Raw genomic sequence first — 26,063 nt, forward strand, 5'->3', positions numbered from 1 at the left:
CAGATCCTCATTTTATTCTGTATATTCTCCTTTGTTCTATTTCCCCACCGACAATCTTTCATGTACCTTTTCAAAAACCCTTTACTGATTCCTTCCATAGATTGATAAAGACCACATCCCTTTGAACAGAAAGCTACTTGTCATTCCCTCCAACATCCTACCTGTCCAAGGCTCTCCTGAAACCCTACCCACCAGTGTATGTATGGAACTATTTGCCTTTCTTGGAGCACATTATGTTTGGTAATGCCTTGGCAATTTTGTGTAAGTGATTTGCCTTTTCCAGAAGATCCTTTCATTTCTTTCCTTCTGATGAATATTAAACAAGTCTTGGACACCATTCCAATTTGAGCTGATCTTTACATATGCACAAGTATAAAGCACTGACCATACTGGATTGTAACTGCTTGTTCACGATGTACTACATGGGGGCAGAGACCAGTCTTCCCCTCCCCTGTCCCCAGAAACCCTGATGCCACACAGTTTCCAGCATGAGTAAGGGTGTAGTAATTATTTTTTGAGAGAATAAAATGGTTGCCAAAGTCAGATTCTGAAGGGCTTTGAATATCACAAAAAGGAATTTTATTCTATAGACATAGCTTTGAAGCATAGGAGGGATATAATCAAATCCATGTGTTAGAGAGAAAACTTGGGTAAAGTAATTAATTGATGGACTAAAGATGGGATATATTTGTTGTAGGGTTGGCAGAAATGTCTGGAGGCACAATTATGGATTTACTGGGATATTAGGCTGAAGAGTGGGGATATGATTCATGCAATGTTGTATGCCAGGGCTGAATTACATTTTGAATATACAGTAAGAAAAAAAATAAGAACTCTTAATCTGCTTCATATCCTACCCAGTACTGCAATTCAGATATTAGGTAGGAAAGCATGATTAACACATTTTATGGTAATTAAACACATAAAAGACTTAGGCACTGATTTAAAAAAATACTTCTAACTTCTTAGAATACCCTACTATGGCTAGATCAATCACAAATTTATGAAACCAAGTTGTACTTGTTTATATTTAAACTCTTGGAGCAGTACTTTCCACAGCTTGACACTGTATGTAGAAATTTTCTTAAATTCTTCTACCTAGAGCCTTATGATGATAACATGTTATTCTAGTAGTTGGTGAAACTATGAAAATAAATAATACATATTAAAAACATTTTTTATAAATTTGTGAAAGAAGACCACCAAATTTTCAATAATGAATTATATTAATGCCCAGAATTTCTGCCAGAAATTCTTTTAACTTCATCTCAATTTTCTTAGAAATGAATTGTTGGATATAATCTAAGAAGGTCTTCTGTACAAATTTAATCTAAACAAATCTCAGATAATCTCATGATGTTTTCCAATATTTTATAACACAACCAAATTAAGAGACCATCCTGTGCTGTTTTACAGAATTCAAACTTCTGAAATATTAAGGCAGAGGTATGGCACATACTTCCATTAGAAAATAGATGGAAATAAGTAAAAGTTGGGCAGAGTCAAAAAAATTTTGCTGCTTCATAATATCCAAGTTATTTGTCAGAACATATTTAAAATCCATAAGATTTTTTTCTGTGAAGCAAGTATAATTAGATATATTTCACTTATTTTATACATTTAATGTAAAAGAATGAAAGGCTTTCATATAATTCTAAACTTTAATATGAAATCATTATTATCACCACTATCCTCATTTAAGAGAAAAATAGATTGTGGTAAGAAAAGAAAGGTTAAGGTAACACATTAAAAGTAAAGTATGGCCAAAAAAGAAATAATTCTCCTAAATTATATAACCTATGAGTAAATATACTAGAAATAGGGTAACTGCATTTCAAGGGGTCAGCACTGAATCTATTTTATTCCATGAAGGGTTGTTTATGACAATCAATACTGTCACTCATTTTTGATGATCTTTTGTGTCCTCTGTGCCTCACATTAAATGCATCAACATGTTTGATTTTTAATTTAGCCCTGTTAAAGTAATTTAGTTCAACCTTCACTGAGGAAATGCTGTTATTTGCAATGACAGTGAATGCTATTTGGCCTCTTAGGGCAAATGGGACTGTCAGCCACATTGTCAAATTTTGAGTTGACACAGTCAAGGAGCTAGTGAAGAGGGAAAATGGTAGGTTCCAGCTTTTAACAACATTGGGTGGTGGGATGCCAGGGGTACACACTGGTTTTTAGTTAGTTGTTGTCGTTGTTTTAAGTTCATCATCTATCTTTGATTCTGTGAAAGTTTCCACTCTTCTCTTTATCACTGAGGGTCAAAATGTCAGTCATTTTTTATTCTTCTGTCTTCCATAGCACCCATCCCAAATCATGTCAACCCACATTTTATGTCTAATCCAAATGTCCTCATCCTAATTCAAACTTTTGTCACTTAACAATTGTGTAGTTTCAATGGCATCATAACTGATCCCTCACCTTTACTTTCTATGTGAGCCAAGCCACCAAATAGATTACCACTATGTTAATTTCTTAAGAAGTCTCATTCCCAACCATGTCTCCCCCTTAATTTTTAGTGTCTTATATGATCTACAAACTAATGTCAAAAATTCTTTGCCTAATACCTATGTTTTTTTCATAATTTGCTCAAGCTTTTTGTCTTCCTTAACCTGTGTTCCTTGAGACACATGGGACTTATTGGTTATATCTATCACTAACTTCCGTTGGCTATTGATAATAGAGGATACATAGAAAAAATAATTCCTCATGCTAGAAAAATCAATCTATATTTTCTAGTAACTAAAAGAACAAGTGTGTGTGTGTGTGTGTGTGTGTGTGTGTGTGCACGCACTAGTCTATAAAAGTAATTTAAAAATTCAAACAATTCAGGAATCTCTAAATATTGCTAAACTTTATAAAAGTTGGACATTATTTATTTAGTTGTTTATTGTTTGTCTACTGCTTCTCATTCCACTAAAATATAAACTCCACAAGAACCAATGTCTTGGCTCTCTTGTTTACCACTGTATCCTTAATCTCTAGAATAGAGCTCAGAGTCTAGTAAACATTCAATAAATAGCTGTTGCATAAATGAATGTATCCCCAGTACTTGGCAGAGTGCATGGTGTTTAGTAAGCAATCAAGAAATATTGATTAAATGTAAAAAACAATAAATGACAAACATTAAGAATTAGCATGGTAAGGTCAAAGGTAGGAATATGCGTGAATATTTCCAATACACTTTTAAGGACCCCTTAGAACTACTACTATAAATTTTGGAGTTAGCATTTGACTCAAGGCACTGTTTCTTAGGGAACAAATACTCAGGCACCATTAGGGCATGCAAAGTCACAGGGCAAAGTAGCTGCACATGACCCTCAGCAGATCAGCTCTCTCTGGCTAGGATTCAAAGTAACCGGTTGGGTTGAAAGAGAGAACAGGGAGGGAAGGTGAATGGAAGATTCAGAGAACAAACCAAAAGGTAGGACCTATTATGTAATTTCAGCTCAGTGAAAAATGAAAATCTCTTGTTCAAAAAAAAATATATTTATGTCATTAAAGGTAATAAAATATAAAACGTGTTCCTTTCTCTGTGGTTTCTTTCTTGACCTCTCACGTTGCTTTTATTTGCTATTTAATGTCACACTCATTTGCCATAGAAATACTCACCCACAAAGTACAGACCCTTGCAGGAGCCCAGGGACCCCACCTGAACCTGATAGGCGTGCAGGCCACCACTTCCAGGATGCCTACCTAAAGCCATATGACAGACCTGCAGACCTGACTGCACAGGGAAGTCAGCCTCTCCTTCTCACCACTGATACCCAACATAGACAGGACCTACCTGCATCCTTAGAGATTGGAACTCCTACATCTGTACACACTGTGCCCCTGGACCCTGGATCATGAGTGGCAGGATCAACACCACTGAGTCACCTACTGGAGCAGGGATGCTGCTGCCTTTGCCTGCCCTGAAACATCGGTGGGCACCCTTTATCCCAACCCACCCCAAGTCCTTGCCCAGGCCCCACGGAGCTCAAAGCAAGAAAGAGAAATGAGAGTCTCATATGAGTGGCTGCCCCAGGCAGAGGGCAACAGCAGTCATGGGAGAGGGCCAGGAGGAGGGTCCAGGGCCTGAGGAAGCAGAGGACAAGGAGTTGGGAGCTGGCCTGAGAACCCATCCTGATGAGGAGCAGAGTGCGTGAGCCAGGCTCTAAGTTCTGGCCATATGCTCCAATGTCCCATATCACTTCACTTACAAGCTGTAAATTTACAGATAAAATTCTCAAGAATTTCAAGACTGGAGAGCAAAGCATTAAACCCCAACAATGGGACCTTCCTGAATGTGTGTGACCACTCCCATGAAGATGGCCTCCAAAGGGAAACCTCCAAAGGGAAACAAAGCCAGGGGCTAAGTCTTTTAGCTCCTGACAGGACAGTGAGGGCTAGAGCACAAAGGTTTATTCTTGTGGGTGGCCCACATCACTACAACACATCCAACTGCACTATCTAATCTCCCTGCAGACTTAACATGTGCTGTGGTTTCTGTTTTCTATTGCAGATTAACTTGCTATAGTGCTATGAGGCAATGATTTATAAAAAAAAAAAAAAAAAAAAAAAAAAAGGAAAAGAAGCTGGAAAGATAGCAAAGCGTTTGGTTCAGACACTTAAAAATAAAAATAAAAACTAATGAGGGGGCACCTGGGCAGCTCAGTTGGTTAAGTATCCAACTTCAGTTCAGGTCATGATATCATGGTTCATGAGTTCGAACCCCACCTGGGGCTCTGGACTGACAGTGTGCATCCTGCTTGGGATTCTCTCTCTCCCTCTCTCTGACACTCCCCCCACTCCCCACTCATGTGTGCACATGGGCATTCTCTCTCTCTCTGTGTGTCAATATAAATAAATAAACTTAAAAAGAAAATAAATAAAAATAATGAAGGTAAGGAAAAAGGAGAACAAAGGCAATCTTCCCTGGGAAAGGTAATACTTATTTAAATCATGGTTTTCTGGCTTTGCAAAAGATGCCATATTATATCCATTTAACTGTCAAACTAGGTTATGTGATATGAACGAAGCTACTTAAAAGATGGGAAATCTCTCAAATGAGAAGGCATCCTTAATATTTGTTAAGTGCAGTCTGTATACTAGGAACTTGAAAAACATTATATTTAGTTTACACTCAACACAATATTTAAAACAGACATTATCTTCATTTGTCAGTTAAAGATGTGGAATTCAACAGTTACTCTAGGTCAATTATTATTCTGGTCAAGAACAAGTAACTAGTAAGTAGAATGGCAGGAGAGGAGACAGGACAAAAAAAAAATTCATTTTGTACTTAGATTTTCCTCAATAAGCACATAAGTTGCTAGTCCAAAAAAATGTAAAGAAAATTTAGAATGAATACTAATCATCTATTTGTACTGGGCAAGTTACATTTATGAAGACACAAAGCAGGTAATGCACAAATTCATTAGACCACTCTTATATTACTCATCATTCTTTTTTTCCCTCACAAATCACTAAAGAGAATGTTATGGAAAGAAAGTAAATCTCTTTTAGATCAATATATTGTACCTTATATAGTCATATATGCATAATACAAACACATTGCCCATAGCAGGAAGTAAGGGTAGAGCTGGTCATTATACTTTTCTTTGCAAATGTATTCCACACATATATTTTACCAAACATTCTAAATAGCTCATAATCGAGAATTCTGAAAGTGCTTTAATTTATAATTTTCCTATATTTGTACGTTCGCCAGGGAATTTGTCCCATTTTTAAATATTTAATTAGCACTCCTTGACTCCTGGCTTTTTCTACCTAAATTTATTTAAAGATCTTTAGAATCTGTGTGTGTGTAATACAGGAATATTACATTAATAATTCTAGTCAAATTGAGAATGTTTTAATTCTTTTTTTTTTTCAAGAAATGGTCCATTTTCAAAAACTGTTCCTCAGTTACAGTTCTGAAGAGATGACATATTGGGTCAATTACAGCAAAATTTGTTAAAGATATATAAGTATATATATCAAGCATATAATATTTTAGCTGAAATCGCAAGTCATATAACTCTATTGAAGAGATTTTTATTAATTTGAAAATATTTAAAAATCTATAGTTTGCCTAAAATTCCAAATGGAATATTTTGAAGAAGAATGTATTTTTACAAATAAAATCTCAGTATATTTTCAAAAACTCTGAAAAAAATTTGTCTTGAAAAGATGTTAAGGCTTCTGGGGCAAATGGTCAAAACATTACCTTATGTAAGACATATTAATCACAGGGGAGCCTGGGTGGCTCAGCTGGTTAAGCATCCAAGAGACTCTTGGTTTCAGCCCAGGTCATGATCTCATGGTTTGTGGGTTTGAGCCCTGCATCAGGATCTGTGTTGACAGCACGGAGCCTGCTGGGGATTCTCTCTTTCCCTCTCTCTCTACCCTTCTCCCGCTCACTCTCTCTTTCTCTGTCTCTCTCAAAATAAATAAATAAGCTTAAAAAAAAAACTTAAGATATAACCCTAAAAAATCCTAATTCTAAAATGACAAGTCAAATCTCTATTATGCACTGATTGCCAAATTTGAGTTAATAGATCTCTATTATCAATACTAGGAAATTCAACCCTCTTCATTTTAGTGAGAAAAAGCAAATCATCATCGATATGTTAGTATCTATCTATATCATCCTTAATTAACTAAATCTGAGGGGTGTTTGCCACCATTGTTACCTTTTTGCTAGAATAATCCAAGGTATGGTGCTATCTGGTTTCAATATCAATTCTGAAAGCACTAATTTGATTCATTTCTGAGACATAATAATAAAAAAGACATATAAGAAATTGGAGTTGTGTTCGTGTAACAGCTCTTAATTACAGCCCCTGTAATTTGATATCTAAGTAATATTGAATGATAGTTCTAAACCAACTATCTGTTGTCTCTTACTCAAAGCATATCATCAGGGTTCCTGAATAAATAGCCATGATAGAAAGGGAATCCCTGTGGCAAAAATTAAGAAATAAAGTACAGGAAGGATTAACCTCCAGCCTCCCGTGCTTTTATCTCTAGCATGCCTCAAAACCAAAGAGAGAATGCCTAACCATTAAAAAAGATTAAAGGTGTTAATTAGACTAAGAGATAGAAACCTATCACCCTTATGTCAGGCAGACCAGACGAAATCTTCTAATGGATTAAAACACTCATACACCCACCCACACACACACACACACACACACACACACACACACACACAGGTTTTTTTTTTTTTGTCTTTACTGAAATTCTGCTGATGATGGTCTGATATACATTTGTGAATAATTTTTGTCGAAGGTGATTAAAAATTGTGGACAATATTTTTATAGAAAAAAGTCATTTCCATTATTCTAATCAAAATTCTTCGTAACATTCAATAGTGAAATTTAACTATATGAGGCTGAGAAGAGTAAGCAAACTTCATAACAATGAAATTCAGAATTGCCAATTCTCACATTTCCTTCACTTGAGCCCATTATGAAGTTAGTATCAGATTATGTAGAGATTCTTTTATTTTTCTTTGAGGAGAAACACAGAATATGTTAGTCACATATATAACTTATGTGACATCAAGATGGATTTGAAGTCTTTTTTTAATGTTTATTTATTTATTTTGAGAGAGAGAGAGAGCAGGGGAGGGGCAGAGAGAGAGAGGAAGAGAGAGTTCCCAGCAGGCTCTGTGCTGTCAGTATAGACCCCAACACAGGGCTCAAAGTCACAAACCTCAGATCGTGATCTGAGCCAAAATCAAGAGTCAGATGCTTAACTGTTAACTGACTGAGCAACCCAAGCATCCTGGATTTGAAGTCTTTTAGTGCTAGTTGTCAGAAGAAGATAAAATTATTGTCCAAGATAATAATTACTTTTAAGTAAGTCATTTTGTCTTTTTATGTTTTACCATTTTAAAATTTATACATTTCCATTGTTAAAATATAAGGGAAAACCTCTATTTCACGCAGCATAAAATATGCCTATAACATTAATTTACTTACACACATATATACATGCATACATATGTATGCATATACATAAATGTGTATATGTCTGTATGCATGTGCATATATGTATATACAACCCACGTGTATATGTCTATGTGTATGTGTGTTTGTCTACACACATACATAAATATACACACATGTATTTTAGTTTCTATAGCAGAAGATGAAATGTTCTCTATTTTCTCTCTCTCAAATGTTAAATATTTTCACTTCACTCTACTTTAAAGGTAATGTGAAAGATAATGAGGCTAGAAATCAAAATAAGTTATATGAACGCACAACATTTTTTAGACAATTATTTAAAAAGTCATTGAAAGCATTACTTTAAAAGAACTCTTTGAGCACATCGTAAGGGCCAACAAAACCCAAAACAACAATTGTTGGTAAAGATACTATCTTTATATAAAATGAGCTCCACTGGCTCATCCCGGAGATGGTCTCCAATCCACCAATCCCCAAAAATCAGAGGGACTTCAGCTTTATTTTCAGCAGAGTGTGGACAGTGCAGTGACAATGCTGCCTAAACTGGCCACAGGTCTGGATGGCAACGTGTGATTCACAGGTGTCTCAGATTTTGAGTAGGCATCGGAGTGCAGGACCTTTGACTTGCTAGGCATATCTATACCACGGCTAGCTTGTTGATCCCCGGACTTCTGAGGCTGCCAGTGCAGTTTGGAAAGTGCGTTACAACCAGCTGGTAGGGAAGATCTTCACCTGCAAGTACGTCAGCGACACCAACCTCCTAACAGAAAGCCTGATTGCAGAGAGTTCCTGGAGACCGCTGAGACACAGCGAGGACTTACAATAGTCTCTGTGAGCTAATGGCAGCTGCCCAGGAAAGTGAACTTAGCGTCTTTTTCTAAACTTTGACTAAACATGAAAGTCGCTTGTACCGAATGGTCACCGACCAGGACTTTGCATAGGAGGAGCAAGTAGTGTGGGAAAGTTGCACAATGTGGATGGTGACAGCTGCTTTTGTGACTCGGACTTGAACTTAAGTCATTCCCTGAGCAAGTTGGCCGGAAGCAAAAAGTGGGAGCAGCCGCCTGGCTTGTTGGGCCTTAGCGGCTTGGAGCTGGCCCAGCAACTTCAGCAAGAGGAGTATATACAGCAACAAGCAATCCGGCCTGTGCCGATGTGAGCCCCGTCACTGCAGGAGAGAGGAGCCCCATCTGTACGCACAGCTGGGGAGAGTTGGCAGCAGCTGAAGCAAGAGGCAGCCGTGTCCTCCTGTGCGCCTGCCCAGTGTGAAGCTGCCCTGCTCCTTCGTTCAGAGGCTATGGCTATTTTGCTTGCTCCCCCAGCTCAACCTGTGAGATATGCAAGGTAACTTATTTATGAACTGTTGGGAATCAGTGCATGCAGCAAATACCAAAGTCAGACTCAGTGACACTGAATGCTTATTGCATCGAGGTTTGAGTTGCCTCATTCAGTCCCCGCAATATCCCAAGGCAAGAACTACCATTCCTATCATCGTTTTATAGATGAGGACACTGAGGCACAGAGGAAAGCAGCAGTTCACTCAAGATTGCCCAGCTAGTCAATACTAGAACAGAAATTCTCCCAAGCTTGTCTGATTCTAGATCCCAACCTCCTAACTCCTAGAGTGCAGCCTCATCCCCCATAACTTGGGAAGGAAATTGCTAGCTAAATAGAGACAAGTAAATGCCATTATAATGATGTATATTAGATGGGTTAGCAAATTTAGATACTAATTCAACCAATTATATTGAAAATAGTTTTTGAAATATTTTAGATCACTTCCCTTATTTCAACTCAAATGATCAAAGAGTTTTCACCTAATTATCTTATCAGTACATTGCTGTCATGGCATGGTATGGCACTCTCAACAAGGTGACCAATGAATCAGAATCACTACATGCTTAAAAATAATTATCGTGAGTCTGACAAATTTCTTAACTTATCAACTTACACGTTTACAGCATCAGGTCAACATTGGATGCAAAATTCAGTCCACTGTTCCCCTCACAAAGATGAAAGACCTATGATCAGAATCCTCGTGCTGTGTAAATTTGATATGCAGTATCTCTGCACACGAAGCTAATGGTGGGTTCTACAGAAATGCACTGACACCCAGATTCTGCTGAACTTTCTCGGGGACAGCTCTCTACCATGGCAGCTACCATGGCTCTGATCGCTAGAATCCAATAGAACAGGGAGATTTCATCACACTCGAACTTACTTTCTTACCCTGTGCCTTTTGACTGCTTCAAGGGCTAATGCTCAGCTAGTCAGGCCTTCAAGCCAGTGATCTGACATTTTGAAACAATAATTAAAAGGGAACAGGCACTTTCATTTTAATAAGCTTCCTTCCTTCCTTCAGGGAGAACCTCAGCTGATCCAAACCCAAGAGAAATATGCTTGGGCTTCTCTTCTTTTTATCTGTCTCTGACTCTTATACCCATACTTGACATCACACATGAAAATAAAAGCCACATAGTATTCACAGTGATTGCAAACATCCTGATTTCCTGACGGAGGAAGGAAAATAAAATATACCAAGCCTAATAAATCTCTAACCTATGCTTAGTGGATTAATTCCAGTTTAACAATAATACATAGCTGGTAGAATTTTGTTTAACATATATGAAAAAGTGCAGCTCATATGAGCAAAATAGGAGATTTTTTTAAGTGAGCATTGTCTAACGGTATCTGCCCTCCAACTAGCAGCCATCTACTTGAGAGAGTAGCTTCCATTCACTGCTTTCACTTCCTCATTTCCTATTTCTCAAACTGCAATATTTCAGCTCATACATTTACCTTTATTAGGTTTCTTCTCGGAAGCTCATGTTTGTCGGGACGTTCATGACATTTGTCAAGAAATCCAGTGACTCATTTTCATTTGTACTTTAATTGGGATTTGACACCTCTGTAGGATATGACACTGCTGGTAATTCTTGCCTTCTTGATGAACTCTTTTCCCTGGCAGCCGGGCAACCAGGTAGATTTGTTTACATTTGCTTGCTGCCTCTTCGAAGCCTTCATTTTCTCCACCATCCCTTACAGACTTGGCGTCTGAGGAATTCTGTCCTCAAATCTGATTGCATCTCATCTCTTCCCTTACATTCCCTGCCTTCTCTCAATCCCAATCGCTGTCTCGGTTTCTCCATCTCCATTCTCACTAGTGGATCTCATCCTCTCTACACCATAATTTGCTTGTGTCTATATGAATAATATCCACACCTACATACATAGCCTAAGTCAAGTCCACATAGCTACCTACTAACTGGACATTCTGTGGATTTTCCATATTCAACTACAATGCAACATACTTCAAACTGAACTCATCTTCTTTCCTTCTAAAACCTCCTCTGCCACTCACTGTAAATTTTTCTACCATTTACATAAAAACAGAAGTTAAAACTACCAAGTTGCATAAAACAGAAGTGAGGGAGTCATTTTTTACTCTTTGCTCCCCCTCCCCCACAATTGTTCCCATGTTAATTTTGATGAATCTTTTAATACTCCATTCCTGTCCATTAGCTACCTTTACTGAGGTCACCAATATCTTTTACCTACAATTTTTCAGTGGCATCCAACTTTCCAACTATTTTCTACTACAGGGTGATGTTTCTAAATTTCAAAATAGTGTATGTCATTCTTCTGCTTAAAATTCCCTACTAGTTTCACATTGCTTTTGGAATCAAAATCCTTAGCTTTCTGTACTCTAAACTTGTTATATCTTCTTCTTAGGTCCCAAAGTCACTTTCCCATTCTACCTTCATTTTTCCAAATACCTCTGTGTTGCTCATCCTATGTTCTACTCATCTTTATGTCTAAATTTAGACATGCTCAGGATCAATAAATCTTCTATAACAACTAAGTGTGAGTGAGAACCTAGATTGCCCCATATTGCCCCATGATAACATTTATCACACTAAATCCTAGTCGCTTCTTCAGTAGACCACAGCTTTTTAAGATAAAAATTGTATGCTATACTTCAATACCTAGCACATAGTGGGCACTCAATCAATTTTTAATGGCTGGCTGTCCAATGATAACAGGGGTGGGGCAAAAGTTCATTCTATACACGGATGGCAGGTAAGACTGTTCATTCAGAAAAAATGTCCTTTGTACAGAGCTCTTTTCATTGAATATTTGAATTTAAATGTTGGAACAACCTGCCAAATGACAGAAACTTGGCAAAGATATAAGCTGGCTCAGTTGAGACATATTATTTAGTATGAGCACCAACATTTAGAAAATTGAAATCTCCTTCTGAAATCTTTTAATTAGGTAGTCTTTTGTTGTTGTTGTTTACATATGATATTGCACATCCTGTCACTAATAGAAATTAACTTGGACTCTATTTGGAATGCACACTGGTAATTATTCTCACTTCTCAAATAAATGCGGCATAAGATAGCAGTGAAGTTTCACTTTAAAACTGAAGTGGTGAAACTCCAAAAACCCTGAACATTCATTACAGGCTAGCTAATAAACTCAATCATTTCTAAAGATTACAACCAGGATTGTGTGCCTTGTCAGCTGTTTTTACTTCTTTCACCAACAAAACTTTTTTCAGTCATGATAAGCTGTCAACTAACCTGAAATCTTATCTTATTCTAATGTAGGGCTTCTTACACATTCATGGATGAACTTCAAGCATTTTGTAAAGGCCATAAATTTGTTTCTAAGATTGTATGAGTATGTAAGCATTTATCTGGGGCAGGGTCCAAACCTTTCGTTGAGCTTCTCAAATCGATTCACAATGCTAAAGAAATTAACAATTGGTAACCAATTTATACGTAAAAGAAAAATTATAATCTATTTAAATATTTCCATATATAAAAAGATAATCTTTTAGGAGAGAGAAAGACATTTTTGGAACATCTGTAAAATAGTTAAAATTAGATAGTTATATTTTAATTTATCTCCCAGCCTAATTATAGTCTAGAAATAATAAAAATAAGGTAGGTTATCTCTGGAATTTTAATTTTTATGTGCGAGTAAGGCCACAGAAGCGACTCTGCCATATAGACTCTTATTTTCCTACTAGAACAAAAGCACTTCTAGAATACTGCAAAAATGCTTCTACTGACCCCACAATGGTAATTTTCTAGTACCTTCTCCAGATAGTGCCTTAATCCATTCTTCATCTTTTCTGATGAGTGAATTCCTCATATCTTCTTAATCGGTCTCTCCATTCCTCTCTGTCTGTGCAGATTTAATATTCCATTTGTTCTTTTGGCCTAAGGCTCATTGATTAAACTAGAGTCTATTTAGGGTCTAGAATCAAATGAGCATGAAAGTGATTAAGCATAATAAAAAATTCTCCTGAAATACCCAAATGCCTTACTTGAAAACAAAGAGAAGCATCTGCTATAAAAAATTATGCCTCAAATCTTAGAAAATTTCCTAAACTGAAGGGAAAATGACATAGATCAGCTAAAATGTCCAAAATACCAAAATATTCTCAAAAAAGAAATAACAATTTAAAATGATATTTTTAACAACTTATTAGAATATTTCTTTTTCATTCCAAATAAATGCCTAGAAATTACTTTGCAATAAAATTCCATTCTAGACATGATTGTGTTTGAGGCTTCTTACTAAGCAGCTAGCACATTATTTTGTTTGGCACTCAAACAACAGTGTGGCTATACCTTAGCCAATATCAGAAAGTAATGAGTCTTAAGATAAAGATGAAAGTAAGTGTATACACCCTTCAGTTGGAGACAATTTCATTTTTGCTAATCTTATTCTGGATGCCTATCACAGAGCTCCAGTGCCAAACCATGAAAGAATCATGGAATGCTTCCTTCAGACTACCTCACGCCTTTCACAAACTTTTACATAGACGACTTTGATCATGTCCCTGAACTCCAATGACATATTTTAGACTGCCCTTCAGAATGCTATGGTATAACTGATTCTAAGAAGGGAGAAAACACTCTCTCTCTCTCTGTCTCTCTGTCTCTGTCTCTCTGTCTCTCTGTCTCTCTCTCTCTTTCTCTCTCTCTCTCTCTCTCTCACACACACACACACACACACACACACACTACTGAGAATATGGAAAGTTTTGAGAAGAACTGGGGGATGGGATGACAGAAACAAAAACAAAACACACATACAAAACAGGGTACCGTGATGGAGGATTGATCTTGAAGTTAAGTTTCTAAGTTAGATCTCAGAATGTCTTTGTTTATAGAAGACTCATTTTGTGCTATTTCCTTTTGCTTAACTTAGCAAGGAGATTCGTATCAGCAGTGGCTTTGGGATGATCTTCTATAACAGTGATTATCTTTTTTTCCGCTGGAATCACTCTGTTACTTTTGTGATGACCATGGGAAAAAGTATGTTACTTTTAACACAGAAACAAGATTGACTGACTGAGTGCATAACAGAAACCAAGGTTTTGGGGGTGCTTAAACAAAGGTAGTGAGTAATACTGCTACTACTTAAATTCCTAGAACTTCATGGAAACTCAAAAAAAAAATGAGAGAGAGAGAGAGAGAGAAAGAAAAGAAAAGAAAAGTGGGGCATGAATACTTCTAAAGAAATGTTTTGAAGAAACTTAGAACTTTATTTACATTGTTCCAATAGATTACTTTAGCCTGCAATCTGGAAATAAATGAATTGTTTTGAATATGGGAATTGTTCAGCCCAGAAACTAAAGAGTAAGGCTCTGAAATTAATGATTCTGCTTTAAGCATCAGGCAAGCTGCATGTGTGATGATGGAGGCGATGACTAGGAATTGATTATGCATCAGATTTCATAGGGACTCTTGTGCACTCAGATAATAACACTCATAGGTGTGTCATTTTTAAATATGTAGGGCAATGAGTGAGGAACACCTACTCAGGCATTCCAACAGACCAATAGCCTGGCTGTCTGAGTGATCCAGAATCTGTTGACCTCCATACAGTGCCAGGTCCTTCAAATATTGATTCAGTTCAGTCTTTCTTTACTGAAATGAAATATATACTCTATGTTACACTGAGGTCTGGGCTGTGGATGCACTTCTGTAAATTGAAATAGTAAATTAAATACATTTTCTTTTAGTTACAATTGGATAGAAAGGTGGCTACTTTCCAGTGGAAGAAGTTATTAGCTCTCTGTATAGCTTCACATTTCTTTCTTAAGCTGAAAAAGGCTGTAGGACATTTGAAAAATACTGACTACATTCTGCCATTCTTACGACCATTCATCTAGAGTTTGCTAACTCTGACATATAAATTATGGCCTATCATTATAGTTCATGATATTTGAAACCAGTCGGCCCATCAAAAGAATGAAGAGAAAATGAGGAAGCAGAAAAGTCCATTTCACTAACCAATTTGCACCAACATCTAAATAGAGCCTAATGCAAAGAGAAGAAATAGCCAGATGCATTTTAGAGGGCTCTACGCAAGTGAAGACTTTTTTTTTTAACCCTATCTTTCTCTTCCATTTCTAGAAGGATTAATATTTTGTTTAGCCATTAATAAAAGATAAAATATGTTTTCGTACTCCAAAGTAACTTTCAAATATTTAATTTAAAACTACTACCAATAGTTGTCTTTTGCCCTTGCATTAAATTCACAGAATTGAGGCCAATGGCTCCCAAAATTAGTCTTTAGATCGGGGCCAATCATGATGTTTTTATTGGCCCATGACAAATTGAGAGAAATAAGAAGAATGCCCTGAGTTTTTCTTAAAGTTAAAGTTATTCATATTAACAGAATATCCTCTACTATGAGATTATGTCTGTTCTACTTTAGCGTGAATACATTGTTACATTTATAAAACGGTAATAGCAGAAGGAATTATGTATTTATTTTTATTTAACTACTAAAAATATTGAAAAATCAAAATTTCCTTCTTAGATACAACGAAATGTGCTTCTCTCTAACTGTAGCTACTCATTTAATTCTTTCCTCTGGAGCCACAAAACATTATATAATCATGTCTCATAGGAAACTGACAAAATTAAAAGAAAGAAAACGCCCCCAGAAGGCTTCTCCAGGTTGAACTTTTCCGGTTTTCTCAAACCTTTCTCCAACTACATCGTACACTAGTGACCTTCCAAAATGCATGATTGAGAAATAGATGCGTTCCTCCAAATGTGGTCTTCCCAGAACAGGTATACCATTACATTTCATTGTTATGTATGGATTAATGCAGACCATGGTTACCCTAATAGTTTAAAGGATGTCCATGCCTCTCTTAAGCTGCTACTAAAGTTGCATAAACTTCCCTTTGAGAAACCATCTTGGTGGTATTTCTTGAGCATATGGACAGCACTCAGTCAATTCAATAAAAAATACTTAATCCCCACTGTGCACAGGCATTAGTGATACTAAAAAGAGACACAAGGCACACAGTGAGATATGATTTTCACCTCCTTTGTTCTCAAGTAGCACAAGGAGTTTATCTTGTTAATAAACCATCTTAGAAGAAAGAGGAGACACAATGTAAAGAAATGAGCAAAGTCTATAATTGACTACCTAGCTGGATTTTGTTAAATGACATGTAACTGACGACTGTTTTAAACCATGGCAAAAATATTCTTCATTCATTACTCTTTCTCACATTGACAGTCTCATACTATCTGCATATCTTTCTCACTCTGTCTAGAAGGTCTATAAGTTTGTAAAATGGAATTTAAAAAAATCACAAACTGTACCTGTCTCTCACATGTGTATGTATTTGGCATTTATGGAGCTATCTGTCTACAGATATACTTATTAATTTGTATAGTTGCCCACACTCGCCTTGGTGGCTTTTATTATAACCCACTAGAAAAAATTGGTCCACATATATGGAATTCTACAACAAAAAATTCATGAGGAGCTACAGAACACAGCTTGGGACTTTTGTCTTCAAAGCTGTCTTTGACCTTTATGAAATTCACTGAAGTTATTCTTACCCTGCTCATTTACCACAGCTCAATGCAATTTCTTTCTTGGATCAACCATTTTGAACTACTTCTGGCTTTTTGCCTCCTGTCATAATATGAGTTTTCTTAACTTTTTCTCCTGAAATTTAAGAAAAGAGTAAACCAAAGATTTTCTTAGATGTAGTATATTTAAGTCCTGGCAGTGACTGCCACTTGAATTCATATGCAGCTTTTCTTCTAGGGAGCTCAAAGTCTTTATAAATCTCTCTTACGACCTCAGGATATCACTATCAGAAGGTGGAGCCTGACACCATTAGTCCTGTGAGCATCGTCATCCCAAACATTGAAAGCTTAAGTGATTTTCATAAGTGCCAAGACCAGGCAAAAAAAATATATTAAAGCAAAACCTATATTAATTATATTCACATTCATAAGAGGAATAATCTTTTTTTCTATAATTTGTAGAAGGACCCTGGAATTCTTCTATTTGTTCTTATGCATTAATTCATTGATTTACTTATTCATATTTTCTCTGCATTATCTGAAAATATGCCAGAGTAGTAACAATTCTTTATTTAAAGGTTTTGGTCTCAGAATAATAACAATAACAATAACAATACTAGTAGGAAAATTGAACCACTAAAGTCATTAAAGATGTCTTGATTTTCTTAAGGAACAATCTTAATTTATTCTTACTCTATTTTAGACAAAGGCAAATTGAAAAGTCTCTGGCCTCTAAAATATCAACACAAAATTGTGAAAACCATTCAGGTCTTTCCTGGAGAGTAGATTCTAAAATAATAGAATACAAACCTCTACAACCCTATCACCCTCTTGTCAAAAAATAATCATGTCAGCTGTATTCAATTGCCAATGTCTTCTACTAAAGATAACATCTACTACTTTTATTTCACTTTCTTTTATTGCCTAAATATTTTTTAACAAATGATTTTGCTTTCTTCTCAGATATGTTGAAAAATACCCTTTAAGTAATGTATATCCTGACTATGATCCCATTTATAGCAAAACAATGAAAGCAGTTGGTGCTGTGATGGTGTTAATATATTCATGCAATACATTGTTAGACATATGGGCATCCAGGTTTTTTCTGCGCTTGTGGAGTTTAAAAGCAACCTTCTAGACATGCATTTTAGGTACATAAAATATAGTGTTCAAATAGGGACAATGTATGAGAACACCAGGACTTGTCAGCTATATGCTGTCAGCAAAGATGAGTTTTCAGTGTATGGTATTTTAGACTTCATTATATTTTCCCATGGTGCATTCCCAAAAAAGTAGCAGGTAAAAAATCAGGAGCATTCAAATGAAATGATACTCAAGGGGGTGAAGAATGTTTTTTCCCCCTCAAATTGTCTCTATTGACAGAGTTGACTTCACTTTGCCATTGAACTGTGACAAGGTGATTATTTTTAAAAACCAAAATATGGTGCATAATACATTTTAGCCTGAAGCTAAAAGTTAAGTGTGAATATTCATTCGTTTTTTGCTCTTCTATGGGAAAAAAATGTGGCTGGAGTAGCAAATAAAGTGTTAAACTCTATCAATTGCATAGAGTTAATGTATGATGTTTAAATGGAATCATTCATAACATAGGGCAATTCTTTTTATCTTAACACAGATTTTGTTGAAATTAAGCTACAGCTTTTATTTGCAGTAACCTGAGTATAAACTTCTCAGGAAAAATAAATAAATAATGAATTTAAATATAGTGAAATATATTGTATCCATAAACACAAAATGGACAAAGTTACATGGATCCCGTCAGCAGATACATGACTGTATAAACAAAAATTTGTGCAAAAGAATTTGTGACTAACTTAAACTAATTTTAAAGTCTGGCTCTATAAAATCCTCCCTGACATGGAATGTGTCCCTTTGTGTGGATTCTGCAAGTGGCCAGAATTACAGTCAGTAGAGTGACTTGGCCAAGGTCAGGCAATAAGTCAGTGAACCAGCTCACCCTCTTCTGCCAGACACTGTAATGTGTTACACATCAGGACAGGCTTCCAAAACCACATAGAGTTTTAAATACCTTTTACAACAAAAGCATTGATCTGCTCAAACCTCTAGTGAATTAAACCCACAGAGACCTAATGAACTTGTTTGTCTGGAATTTATGCTTCGCCTTGTAGCTAACACTTTTTTTTTAAGCCTTTTTTTTTTTTTTTTTTAATAACGCTTCCAATCAAGTCTACAAGCAGGAGCACACAAGTATAAGATAATATAAATTCTGGTCGTTTGTCCTCTTCCCTTTTATCTGCCTGGGACAAATTTAGCAAAATCCACCTCTCTTTAAATATTATCAAAGAAGAGTCCAGTGGACAATAAGGGATTCTTCACCTCCATCCAGATAAAAAAATCACATTATCAGATATCATTTGCAAAACTCTCCCTTTAAGCATCAAGATACATCTTTCCTCCTGGACCCACCAAATATCAGTTCTACTTGCCTCATTCTCAGTCACAGGACAATGGTTCTGCTTCTACTTTGACTTTGGTCAGCATATAAATGTGCTTCCTGAAATCATTTTTCTTTCATAATGAGTACATGTTACAACAAAGTTCTTTTAATAGGAACAGGATGGAGTGAACTGTTAAGCAATCCTATCCTGGGCTTTTCCTGTTGTTAATATTACTTATTTTACAATATGTTTTAAATAGAATGTCAGAAAAAAACAAGAAAACACACAAAAATATACTTTGATTCTATATCAGAATTCAAATTTAATGATAATTTAAAGGACTTCTTCATGGAGTCCTTTTTAAAATTTTACTTCTGAAGAGATTTGTTTATCTTTTCATAATACCACCAAAAAAAAAAAAATTGGCTGGCTACATGTAATTTAATATACACCAGAGGAAAGGAAGAAAAAAATCAACACTTGGAATGCTAGCTATGCCTAACAAATATGTTTTAAGATTTTATTTATTTCATCCCCATTAAGTTCAATTTTATTTAAGTAATATCAGAATTAAATTACAGTTTCCACTTTCTTTCCTTTTTCAAACCATCTTTAAGACTAAAGTAAGATTGGAGAACAATCTTAAATGACTTAAGGAATCATAGTGATTTCTTAGAACTTCTATGGCATATATTAACGAGCATTTAATATCCCGACTCTATGCAGTTAATATCATAGTATGATTTGAAGTTAAGGCAAGAGCAGTTTACACTATAGTCTAAAGTGTGCCCAATGGATAGAAAAGCAGGGCCTGCCTATCAAGGAAAAGGTTGATGAATTTGACCTTGTAAAAATCAACAGTCCATGAGGGGGTGGAGGGAACTATAAGCAAAGTAAAAAAAAAAAAAGACAACTTTGGAAAATTTTGCAATTCACATCATAGAAAAAGAACCAATTTCCCTCATATATAATTTTCTCTTTACAAAATTATAAGAACCACCCAATAGAAAAAAATGGGCAAATGGTTCAACAGAAAAAAGATGTTCAGTTTTACTCAGAATTAGAAAAATGCAAATTCAAACTATCCTAACATGACATTTTTGACCAATTTGACAAGCATTAAGAATTTGGTAACAACCGCACTGGTAAGAGTATAGGAAACACAGATTCTTTCTTACTTGGATGGCGTAAATTCAAATTGCTGAAACCCATACACAGTGCGATTTTACACTAGCCATCAAAATTAAAACCTCATCATCTTTTGACCTGGCGATTCCACTATTAGGAATTTATCCTACAGATAAACTTGATCACATTCAAATAATATACAAGAATATTCACAACAGAATATTGTTCATCCACTGAGGGACTGATTAGAAAAATTATATTCAGAAGTTGGAACATAATTCAACGATACAAAAGAATAAGGCAGTTCTTTGTATACTAGTAAGGAAAGAACTTGGAAATCTATTAGTGCTATAGAAATGGTGGGGTTCAGAGCAAATGGTCAGGAAAGAACTGAGACATCTTTGGTGCAAAATGGTGGTTTTATTAGGGCACAGGGACAGGATCCACGGGCAGAAAGAGCTGCTCTGGGATTATGAGAAGCAACTGATTATATACTTTCAAGTTGGGAGAGAGGTAGGTAAAGCAGAAGTCTGTAAGGAATTTTGGAAGCAAGTTTTCCAGGACCTTGAGGGGCTCACTATTGTTAGAAATTTATTACTGTCTAGTAAAACCTTAGTCACGAGACGCTTCTGATGTATATCAGTGGGCCATAGGCTTGGAGGATGACTGTTACCATCTATCTTGGGGATGTAGAGAAAAAGGAAGTTTCCAAAGGAATTTATTTATTTACTCATTCATTCATTCATTCATTCATTCATTCATGTTTATTTATTTTTGAGAAAGAGAGAGAGAGAGAGCAGTTGAGTTCCTAGAGGAAGGTCATTCTGCCTATCTCAAGGACTTCTCAATGGTTAAGTTGCAAGGAAATTTAATTTTTTTTTCTTTTGCCTTTGTTCCCCACATCACTATCAAGGGAAAAAGTAAGGTACAGAACTATGCTTATAACATGCCACTTTTTGTATCACAAAGAAGGGAGAATATATATGTTCACATTTTTTTATAAATACTTGTATACGCCTAAGGTATCTCAGGAGGCATACAAAATAAAATGGTAACACAGGTACCATTTTGGAGGGAAACTGTATGACTTGGGGAAGGATAAGAAGGGGACTTTTCACTTTTTAGTTTTGAACCAAATTACTAGATTATTGTGCTATTGTGATTCATGGTAAAGAATATATAGTTGGTCTTTATCCCCATTTCTGTCACAGAGCTCCTAAAATCCCTGGAATTTCCTAAGAGATTAGAGCAGAGAAGGTATCTTTTGTTATGTTAATAAGGTCATTTTTGGAAAGCCCCTAGGTAACCTAATGATGGGAACCGGTTGCCAAAGAAGCCAAACTTGTGTCAAGAGGGTTGGAACTTTCAGCACTATCCTCCAGAGAGGGAGTGAGGGGGAGGGGGCTGGAGGTGGAGCTCAATCACCAGCAGGCAATGACGTAATCAAGCATGCCTATGTCATGAAGCCTCCACAAAAACCCTAAAGCAAGACTTTTGGAGAGCTTCAAGGTTTGGGGAGGGTGGTGTCTTCAGAGAGCCTGGACACTCTGTACCCCACCCCCACACCTTGCCCTGTGCATTTCTTCCAAATGGCTGCCCGTGATTATATTCTTTTTTTTTTTTTTTTAACGTTTATTTATTTTGAGACAGAGAGAGACAGAGCATGAACGGGGGAGGGGCAGACAGAGAGGGAGACACAGAACCGGAAGCAGGCTCCAGGCTCCGAGCCATCAGCCCAGAGCCCCACGCGGGGCTCGAACTCACGGACTGCCAGATCGAACTCACGGACTGCGAGATCGTGACCTGAGCTGAAGTCGGACGCTTAACCGACTGAGCCACCCAGGCGCCTCTATTATATTCTTTTATAATGAACTGGTAATCGGGTAAGTAAAATGTTTCTCAGAGTTTGTAAACTGCTATAGCGAATTAAATGACTCCCAACAGGTCAGAAGCACTCAACTTGCAATTGGCATCTGAAGTGGGAGACAGTCTTGTGGGACTGAGGTGAGCCCTTACCCTGTGGGATCAGAGGCTTTCTACAGGTAAATAGGGTCAGAATCGAGTTGCCTTGTAGCCCTGCTGTGTCAAAGAATTACTTGGTGGTATTGGAAAACCCACACATTGGAATTGGTGTCAGAATTAGAGTTATCTACTGATAAAATTTTGGAAACATCATTCAGGGTCTCTAGAGAAGATAGATTAGCTCTGAGCCAAACAGACACCCTGTGATCTTGCTCTTAGGACTATAACTTATAAACAAACAAACAAAAAAAATGAGTTTATTCTTCCTTGATCAACCTCTACCCTAAAGCAAATAATAGAACTGTAGCATTTTATTTATTTTTTTTAAGTTTATTTATTTATTTTGGGAGAGAGAGAGAGAGAGCATGAGCTGGGGAGGAGAAGAGAGAGAGGGAGAGAGAGAGAGAGAGAGAGAGAGAGAGAGAGAGAGAGAGAGAACCCCAAGCAGGCTCTGCACTGTCAGTGCGGAGCCCAGTGAGGGGCTCAAACTCATTAATCATGACATCATGAACGGAGCTGAAACCAAGAGTTGGACGCTTAACTGACTGAGCCACCCAGCTGCCCCATAGAATCGTAGCATTTTAGAACCAAATGCCACGTTAAAGACACAGTGCCTGTCTGTTAGTAATATGCAGGAGAGTTGACTAATCCGTCCTTGAGACTTGCTCCTTATTCTTGGCTTTCATGACATCACACCATTGTAATTCTTCCTAATTCTCTCACCTCTCAATTTCAGCCTCATTTAGGGGTTTTTCTTCTCTCTATATATCAGAGCACAGCAGGGCTCAGTTTTGAAATATTTTATATTCTCATTGAACATGCATTCTGTATTAGTTTGCTAGGGCTGCCAGAGTATCACAAAGTGGGTGGTTTCTCTCATGATTCTGGAGGTCAGAAGTTAAATGTCCTCATGAGGGCCATGAAGGAGAATCTGTTCTCTTCTCACTTCTGGTGGTATGCTGGCGATCTTTGGCATTCCTTGGCTTGAGAAGCATCTCCCCGATCTCTGCCTTAATCTTCACATGACCATCTCTCTTAGCACGTGTCTGTGTTGAAATGTCCCATTTTTATAAGGGCATCAGTCATATTGGATTAGAATCCTAATAGCCTCATTTTAACTTGATGATCTCTATACTCTATCTCCAAATAAGTCCACATTGTAAGAAACTGAAAGTTAAGCTTCCACAATTCTTTTTAGAGGGAAATGGGAAGTGAGAGGATTGGAGACTTGTGAATCCGGAGGCTTGACAATCCAACCCATAGCATATTTTCTAGATTATGTCATCACTCTTATGCCTTGAAATGCTATCCATTTGCCAACAAATCCTCAATTTATATATCCAGCTGAGATATATTCTCAATGTTTAATCCAACTGCCAAACTGAGATCTCCTCTTACATGTCTCACAAGATCTCAAACTTATATCAAAAACAGTGTTGATCTATCACTGCCCAGTTCCAGTGTTCCACATCTCAGTTAATAGCAACTCCATCCATGCTCTTACTTAGACAGAATCCTGGGGGATCATCCTTGATGCTGTGACATTCAGTCACTTACTAAGTCCTCTGTCTATTCAGACTCCAGCATGAATCCCATATTTTCCCACTCCTTGGCATACTATTGTTATCACTATTGCTGTCCAAAAATTTGTTTCCATGAAATATCAAAAACTCACATGTGGCATATTAAAAATATTGGGAGAAGGTTATGTTTCATTCAAGATTTTAGGAATGAAGGCTGTTAAGTGGTTGATTCTCTCCTTTTCTGAGCTTTCAACATTAGCCTTTAAACAAGGGCTATTTTAAAGCAGTCCCCCTCTTTCTTTTTTTGTGTTGTTTATAACTGAGTTATTTTCTTCTCCATCCAGTTTAAGAGCACAATGGTTTGTTACTATGGTATGGTGAGATTACTAAAAGTACTGCCACTCTTTTTAATTTGTTAAAGCATGAAGTGATTAAAAAACACAAGGAGTATGATGTGCAACCTCGGAGACATGAATTAGACATCCACTACATTCTAAAAAAGCATTTAGGTATACATATTAAGGAATGCATATGAGGATAATGGGTTTTCTAGGTTTTAAATCCACTAACATCCTGTAAAACTCAGGACCTGTGAATTCTAAAGTAAACAGGCCATGGCATTTCTCAAGAGACGAAGTTTGCACAATAGTTTTTAACTAGAGCCTTAAATAGAACACAGAAGTGTCATCAGCTGAGCTGTGGGTCACCCAGATAAGCTTCACATTACCGGGTGCCCACGAAGAGATGCCACATGAAGAGGCAGACAGGTAACTAGATGAAATTAACACGTGAAGATTACATGACTGACTCGGCATCAATCAAGCAAAGCACATTTATTATTTGAAAAAAGTTTACGGATTTCACTAATACATCCACATTTCCTTGTTAAGACACCCTTGTGTAAAAATGTCCTACAATTTCAAAATGGCCACTGGGGTGCAATTTGGGATAGAAAACAAAGCAAAGCTACCTAGTTTATATGGGGGAACAAACTAATTAGATTGGCATCATTAGCACAAACCTCTAACCAAATGTGCTAATTTAACTCCAAATTACACAGGAAAAAGAAGCCACATTGACCATTTTGTAAGACAAAATATAAATGAATATTCTGGAAATTCACAATAAAGAATTGTTTTACATACTTTTCAAAAATAGTATTTCAATTACTGATGTCTTTGCCAGAAACTATGTCATAATTACTATTATCATTAAAATTAATTCATTATATTTTAATATATTTGAGTGACTAAGCAATTCTTTCCTCTTATTGGTATCTCTCTTTACTTTAAATGTTATATTCTTAAAATCCAGAAATCAAATATCTTCAAAGCTTCAGTTAGCTAGAACTGAAATACTAAATTCACTTGTATTACGTGAGTCTTTTATAATCTTACCAGGCAGAAGTAATCCCAGACACTTCATATTTCTAGTTAACTTTTCATGTCCATAGCGTTTAATCTCCTCAATTACATTGTAGTCTACTTGAGGACAAAGACTTACCTTCTCCTTTCATATTTTATATTACAACTAACATAACACTTTGCCCATAGTAGATTTTTAATATGTGTATATCATCAGAAAGAGGTATATAAGAAAACAGCTTAACATTAAAGAAGAACAACAACAACAATAAAAAAAAACAAGAGAAATAGTTCTCAAAATTAAAAATCAAATCAATACCTTTTAAAAATTCTATTGCTCAGGGGCACCTGACTTTGGCTCAGGTCAAAATCTTGTAGTGCATGAGTTTGAGCCCCACATTGAGCTCACTCTTATCAGGGCACAGCCCACTTGGGACCCTCTGTTCCCCTCTCTCTGCCCCTGCCCCACTTGTGCACTCTCTCTCTCTCTTAAAAATAAATCAATATTAAAAAAACAAGTTCTATAGCTCAGAACATTCTCCAGAACCAATCAACACCTTTGGTGTTAAGACCCAGGCGTCTATAGTTTTTGTTGTTGTTGTTGTTTTGTTTTGTGTTTTTTTTTTTTGTTTTTTTGAGACAGAGTAGGTGCAAGTGAGCAAGAGTCAGAGAGAGAAGTGGGGCTCGGACTCACCCAAAGGGGTGCTCACAGTTGAGTCTAACGTGCAGCCAGGTTTGAGAACCACTGCTTTAAGTCCACACCAGTGGTTCTAAC

General features: G+C 36.6%; 1 pseudogene; it reads left to right on the top strand.

Moving 5' to 3' along the window:
- Window positions 1–4,055: 4,055 nt before the first annotated feature.
- Window positions 4,056–9,150, top strand: LOC131494507 (ubiquitin carboxyl-terminal hydrolase MINDY-1-like; annotated as a pseudogene).
- The last annotated feature ends 16,913 nt before the right edge of the window (window positions 9,151–26,063 follow it).

Source organism: Neofelis nebulosa, chromosome 14, assembly GCF_028018385.1.
Source record: "Neofelis nebulosa isolate mNeoNeb1 chromosome 14, mNeoNeb1.pri, whole genome shotgun sequence".
NCBI lineage: Eukaryota > Metazoa > Chordata > Mammalia > Carnivora > Felidae > Neofelis > Neofelis nebulosa.